This window comes from Palaemon carinicauda, chromosome 1 (genome assembly GCF_036898095.1).
Source record: "Palaemon carinicauda isolate YSFRI2023 chromosome 1, ASM3689809v2, whole genome shotgun sequence".
NCBI lineage: Eukaryota > Metazoa > Arthropoda > Malacostraca > Decapoda > Palaemonidae > Palaemon > Palaemon carinicauda.
The window spans coordinates 135232950-135240449 of NC_090725.1; the positions used below are offsets into that span (position 1 = coordinate 135232950).

The 7500-nt window shown below is 36.7% G+C and overlaps 1 protein-coding gene across 1 annotated transcript in view; it reads right to left on the minus strand.

Moving 5' to 3' along the window:
• Positions 1–7500, minus strand: part of LOC137643220 (neural-cadherin-like) — a 45089-nt gene that overhangs the window by 154 nt on the left and 37435 nt on the right. The gene's annotated exons all lie outside the window — the stretch shown is intronic.

A 7500-nucleotide genomic window follows, 5' to 3' on the forward strand; every position in this document is an offset into this window, starting at 1 on the left:
AAAAAAAAAAAAAAACATACATGTATCTTCCATAAAAACATGACGGTATGTGGAAAGACGATTTCAGAAATATAAAAACATGGCTCAGGTGAAAATAAAAACATTCTTAATCTGTCATAAATAATATAGAGAAAAAACGACCAAAAATATAATGCATATTGGAAATTATACCCAAAATTCTACAAAATTAAAATTGTTTCAACCTCCTAAACCATCGTCAACAAAAATAGCAATAATAATATAACGAACAACACACAACAAACACCCTACTATTCAATATCGAAATTAAGATAAATTTTCCCAAAACGAAACATAGACATTGATCTTTAATTCCCCATAGTCTGTCATTCAGAAGCTAAATTTGGGCTGCTTCCTTCTGCTCGAATGGTCATTAGAAATTGAAATAAGTATAATTTTTTTACTTTTCCTTTTTTTTTCAATCGGCACAATTTCTACCAAACGCTCCTCCTCCCTGTGGGTTTTACATGCCAATCACTTTAACTTTACTATCCTAAGCCACCCAGAATGCAGCCGAATTTGATCCCGAAAAACAGAAGCCCAATTACGCTCAATCATATTTTTTCCCATTTCGCATTAATTTCCATCCAATAACCAGTAACCTACAAAAGAATTAATTTGCCTACGCACACCATTTGATACAACATAACACTGCTAATCATGCCATTATACAGTGTATAAATATATATATATATATATATATATATATATATATATATATATATATATATATATATATATATATTATATATATATATATATATATATTATGTATTTCAGAAAGCAATACATATGGGTAAAAAGATACCTAATGACCTAAAGGAAACAACCAATCTCGACCAAGAACCACCAACATAGGACCCAAACGAATTCTTACATGTTAAGAAAATACATTAACTTCCACTCGAAAATTTTCTCGCCAAAGTAAAAATAAAAATAAAAAAATTAAATCTGATTACATGAGCCGAACTATTCATATAAGAAACCAAGTGTTAAAATTCCAGAAATCTGATCACACCTTGCCTCTCTTGAAGTCATTTCTTGTGTAACCCAGCCAACATTCGTGTTAGCAAAAAAAATAAACTGAAGGCATAACCTCCTTGGCAATGGAGTATCCCAGGAAAAGGAATACGGGTAAAATAAACTTCATAACATGCATATGCCTGGGCTATGAAAGGAAGAAATATACATGGGTACATAGTGCACGCATGGATAACCACACACAGCATATGAATGTGTCTTATCTGCACTACGACTAAAATGGAATTTGCACATAATCACACAAAACACGCATATATAAAATAAGCAATTCCAAAAAAGAGTACTTACAACCCAGTGTATAAGGTCCTCAACTTACAAACATTCGTAAATACAAACTATTCCTAATCCAACTGAAATTACAAATCTCAGATATTGTATAAAAAAATTCATATAGGTCTACGTCATAGGATAATGAAATACTGTATAAAAACATATATAAAATAATACAGTTAGCAAAACAACACTTACAAATCCCCCAATATTTATCTCATATGAAACGAGACTATTTCTTGACTTTTGCCGCTGGATATCGTAGGCATGGGAGTTAGTTCAGGCCTATCTATTCCTTATGCCAAAAATCTGACAAAATTCGTCTTATAAGCATTTCAACTTACAAATACCTTATTGGAATCTATAAAACTTGTAAGTTGAGGACCTTCTGTAGTCAATCTTGAATTACCAAAAGAAGTCTTATTATATATAGTTCTTTTCTAAATACTTCAAAGAGAACGAGGCTAAGAAGAAAACTTCCGTTCACCTAAAACTATAACTAAATAAACGAAAAACTATTTCAACAAAATCTAGCTGCACAAATTCCTAAATATATCAACTATTGTCGATGAGTAAGCTGGCCTAAGTAAAGTCGGGATCTCTCTCTCTCTCTCTCTCTCTCTCTCTCTCTCTCTCTCTCAAATCCCCCCAAACAATATCTCCATCCAGAAGCCTCTCGCTCCGTCGTTTAAGCCTATCCGACGGGAAAACAGTAGTAATGGGTCAGCGACATCCTCTCAACTCCTAGCCATTCCACGATCCTTCCCTCAAAGGGGGTTAGGGGGGGAAATCTCCCCGCCATAAAAAAAAAAAAACAGCAAACGTTTGCCGGGTCCTTTACCCCCAACGCTCTCTCTCTCTCTCTCTCTCTCTCTCTCTCTCTCTCTCTCTCTAGCAACAGAGTCGGCAGCCCGGTATTGATCTAAACCTCCTCACACGTTTACCAACCAATTCTTTTGGAGCGGAGGTCTACACAAATCACTTTCCGAGCGCTTTGATGACATCACTCACTTTTCACATTATCATTTACAGACACCAGAATCTCTCTCTCTCTCTCTCTCTCTCTCTCTCTCTCTCTCTCTCCATGAAAGAGATGCAAATATAATTGGAAATAACAAAAACAATAAAAAAATGAGATTATGAAAAACACAAAGTAGCAAAAATAAAGAACAGAAGACGAATAATCTTCAAGCTGATGGATATTTGCAAAACAATGGCTCGACATTAGGCACATCGATAACAGATAAATATAGACAATGGATTGGAATTGTTCTTATAGGAAGTCTCCTTACTAAGTACATAAATCATACATGTTTTCATAAAAATCAGCTTCTTGTTCTCAACTTGTTTCCTTGACTTCGACAATGGAACGGGGGAAACTGAGCTAAGATGCAGATAGAGGCAACTAAAGGAAAACACTGAGGGTAAATCAAGGGGGATAAGAAGAGGGGAACCCAGAAGTGGTTAATGTAGTTAAAAATGCTGACGACACGTGCTCTTCGAAGAGAGGTTCACAAAGGAAAAGAAATGCAGACAAGGAAGAGAGAGAGAGAGAGAGAGAGAGAGAGAGAGAGAGAGAGATTTAGTTGACCGAAGGTTATAAATCAATGTAACTTGACATGTCTATTTAGATCATCTTAAATACGAATAAGAAATTTGGAGTCAAAATAATTAATTATTCAGCCACGTACTTCAATAAGGCTGATGAAAAAAAAAGACCACAGAATGAAATAAAGAAGGAGGAGATAGAGTCTACAACGGGAGACAAAGACTCAATGCACAAATAGGAAGGATGATGATGTTGAATATAAGAGGTTGAGAAAATATTTAAAATTATACCTAAAGTTGGAATCATAAATCATTACAGTGAATTTAACTCTGATTGCATCCTAAAAAAATAAATACTTTGTTTCCTCGAACATTATTCCTAACATCCTTCCATACACAAAGGTATGTGCAATTGTAAAAACATGCAATTAGTAGATGAGGAAGCAAATCAGATCTATGCTCAAATCTAGTGAAAGGCATTTGCATGATCTATGCATTGTACAATGTTGTAAATTCTAATTCGATTATACAGGAAAGAATAATCTACAAGGAATCCTCAAAAATTAAGCAAAACCCATCCCAACCGAAACATCTCTATCCTCTATGAACGCTCCAAACAACAAAAGGCAAAACGAACAAAAGACTTCTCGAGTGCTAACAAGAGCCACTGATTTATCGAACTGTTCATAGAATTAGCGGATATTTAACGCACTAAATAAACGCACGACGGCAGACCTTTCTAGCCTGAATGAACTAATAAAAATGCAGATGCCGATGCTAAATGATTCACTACGGACTTGGCAATGTCCAAGCAAACGCATCCTTGCCAGGGATGGAAGACTTGATATACAATGTGCGTTAAAGGCGTTGCATATAGGCCATAATGGAGAGACAATGATTCTAACGTGAGAGAAATGGCTATAAGAACAAATTACGAAGATTTTACTTACGATAACATTCTCTAACCAATTTATATAAAAATAAATATGGCAAATAATCTTAATGACTTCATTAGTACAACTACAAATCATCCACACCAAATTTGTCATGTTTCAAGACCCAGAGAATAGCGCCCGGGGACCATACACTCCGGGACGATGGGCCCGCTATTGCCACAGCACAGGGTCACCCTCAGAGAGAGAGAGAGAGAGAGAGAGAGAGAGAGAGAGAGAGAGAAAGATACTTTACATCTCCCCTGTTCGCTCTCTTCCCGTTTCTCGGCCGAAGAACTCTTGAGCCTCTTTCACCCCTCCTAACTCGGCCCACACAGCCCATGATCCTTCTTCCTTCGGCCTAACATGTACTCCATAACCTTATGGTGGAGGGGATGGGGGAGGAGTTAAAAATGCACACAGCCTACTGGGTTTGTTCGACAAAGACGCATTTACTATTTCAGCTTCTAATTCCAGGCTACTTCTGCACCGTTAAGACGGAGATGCCCAATTGTACTATGGTAAGTGCACTCTTGAATAGGACGTCGACTGATGCACCTTTTGACACTTTAAATCGCACACTTGTTTGACGAAATTCATAAGTAAATAACAGATCATACAAGAAATTGAAACAAAACGTACATGTCTGAATATTGTAACAAAAGTCAGTGCGAGTCACACTACACAGTCAAAGTTTGATGAATATTTGAGAGAGAGAGAGAGAGAGAGAGAGAGAGAGAGAGAGAGAATCTTTGCATATGTATGCCCTAGTGCATTGGTTACATTCAGAAAAATTCCACTGACGAACTCCCTGTTTTGCTGTCCTTACCCAAGCAGACGTATTTTCCGGTCGTGAGACTTAGGAAGCATCGCCGGGGTTTTTATGAAGACCAGGATCATAACTTTACACGACATGAAACAGAAGATTTTGTGGCAACTGCTGCAGAACTAAAAATTCCAAGGACAACCACCTACGGAATTATTATAAAATTTAATCTGACATGCGAAAGGAGTGTCCCACAGAACAAAAAATGACGACCACCTTTGCTTGATGATAAGGCTAAGGACTACTTAAGAGACTGGTGGAGGCGACACCCACAATCACCGTCTGTGAACTCCACGATGTTTTTTTTTATGAAATCTTTCCAGACAAGCACAGATTATCAAATATGACCCTATCAAGGGATTTGGGTGTACGAAGAACGCATTCACCAAAATCGTCACGATGTGGATCCAACTGGCTATAATCTGTACACAAGCAGGGCATATGGACAAGCTATATGGGGACAGCGTTGGACTCCACACGACATCTGTGACTGAAGAGGTGTATAGGAATTTTATGATCTCTTGATGATGTATGAGATCCCGAGCTTGCATTGTCGTGTACGGACAACACATCTGTCACGCCGTAATTGAACAGGATCTGGGACGGCCGCATCATCAAAAGGATTCCACCTAACTTCCCTTTTCTGAATCCGGTCGTAAAATGCTTCTCGGTTCTCAAGCGAGCTGTTTAGCGATACCTTAACATCATAGTTGACCGCTGTGTTGTGCAAGATGCACGAAAACGAGGAATTACCCTAAGGGTATACACAAAAACTACATATTCAACAAGAAACTGAAACATCAATTGCCCGTGAGGATATCTGAGGGTGAACATCTATCTTTTTTTTTTTTTTTTTTCAAGAATTGTCATTTACATCATTCTTAATTATATGTTTTGTAGATACAATTATAAACACACTTATGTAAAATTTAGAAATTGAGTTTTTTGTAATTATCAAACATAAAATTGTCAATAGTTATGTTTCTGTCCATTTTACATCTGGTTTGTCAATTAGTAGTTTGACAAAACAACTGAAAAACAGTTTTTGAGTTACGTCAAATCAGTTGCACTCTTGTCATTCATACATGAAGTATCAAACATTATGACATTTCCAAAAAATCTGTGAATTGTCACCGACTTTGGACAATCTGCCTGATCTCTTGCGTAGGAAATGTATATCAATCACAAATTATAATAAAACAAAAATGGGTTCTCGAATAACAGAGAAAACCCAACTTCCTACAAATGAAGTCCATATAGACTTGATACAGTGTGTTTTATACCATTCTGGTAAGGATTATATCATCAAGGCTCCACCGTTATCGTTTTATACATTTAGAATATTCGCAAGCTATTCTTTTCTTTCTCCAACTAAAAACCAAGAAAATTGAATCTAATGCCCAAATCTACAGACATATCCTGAATTTTATGTAGCCGGCTCATATTGGTCCTTTTCGCTCAGTAGAATCAACAGATATTTCCGATATGTCCCTTTAATTCATGAACCTCACGCCGCAACCTCAGAGAATTTGTCTGTAGCTCCTATAAGAAGCATCACTGTAACGTATTTACGGGACCAGAAAAGGTTGCTAATCTATGTTTCCAGGAGAAACGCTCTGAACGAAAAGTGAAATCAACATGGTAAATTAACAGACAGAAGCAACTTTACCCAAAGAATATTTGAAAAGATCTGGTTTAAACAACGTATATAAACAGGAAAAAAATAATACGAAAATTTGAAACTGCAAAATGCCACAACAAGCACGTGTTTATACGAGGAATTGAAGGATAAAGTGTGTGATCGTATGTATTAATGGATGAATAGCGCGAGGTTACTCAAATCTTCTCAGTCATAATGACATATCGTTATTTATAAAAGAGCAAAACTAGGCCACATGCCAATTTCGACAGCCGGGAGATTAACGAGAGACAGTACAAGGAATCTGAGCATCTTGAGAGAGAGAGAGAGAGAGAGAGAGAGAGAGAGAGAGAGAGGTTTAGTGTCTTTCAAGACTAATGCAATAAATTAAAATCCTCTAGAAATACACCACATACAACAACGAATCAAAGCCAATATAGTTTTCTTTAGGTCAGACATTGGAAATTCCAGCAGAAAACTAACAATGTCTAAAAATAAAATAAAATTTTTACCAAACTCTATTTCAACGGTAATCTAATAGGTATTTCTGACTAGATAAACAACTACAACTGCTTCTGATATGACTTTATACATTGTCAGAAATGATATCATAGATTTTACTCCACACAGGGGTACGTATTCCCTAATTTCTATACAAATTGAAAAAAAAATAATCCAAACAAGATTATTTATTATGATGAATACATAAAATATAACAAACAGGACAGATGTAAAAAAGTACTTATGGTTTAGGCAGGATTTATGAAAAAGGGCACTTCCAGCAAAATTATTCTCCTACCTGAACCAAAGTAGCGTCCATTTTTAAAGCTAACTACAACCATCAAAACTGTGTCCTTTTCCATAAAATTGATATGAAAATGGCAACAGCCAAAAATACTATACTAACTACAATACACATGTCCTTTTCAATCTACCCATGAAGGATCTAAGGAACGGCTCCTTTCTTCTCTTCTCCCCACCCAACCCCCACACACTGGAGTCTGTAATCCCCCGCCTGCCATTAAGGTTTACAGGGAAAAGCCTTCGAGCCTATCACATCTTGGCTAAGGACTCCCTCACATGTTGAGATTGCACCTCTCTCTCTCTCTCTCTCTCTCTCTCTCTCAGAGAAAATGAATAGTATACAATATATAGATAGGACTAGCCAAAACCTACCAAGGTCATAATTATGTTTGAAGCAAGACCCTAGCAGTTGCTTAAACACG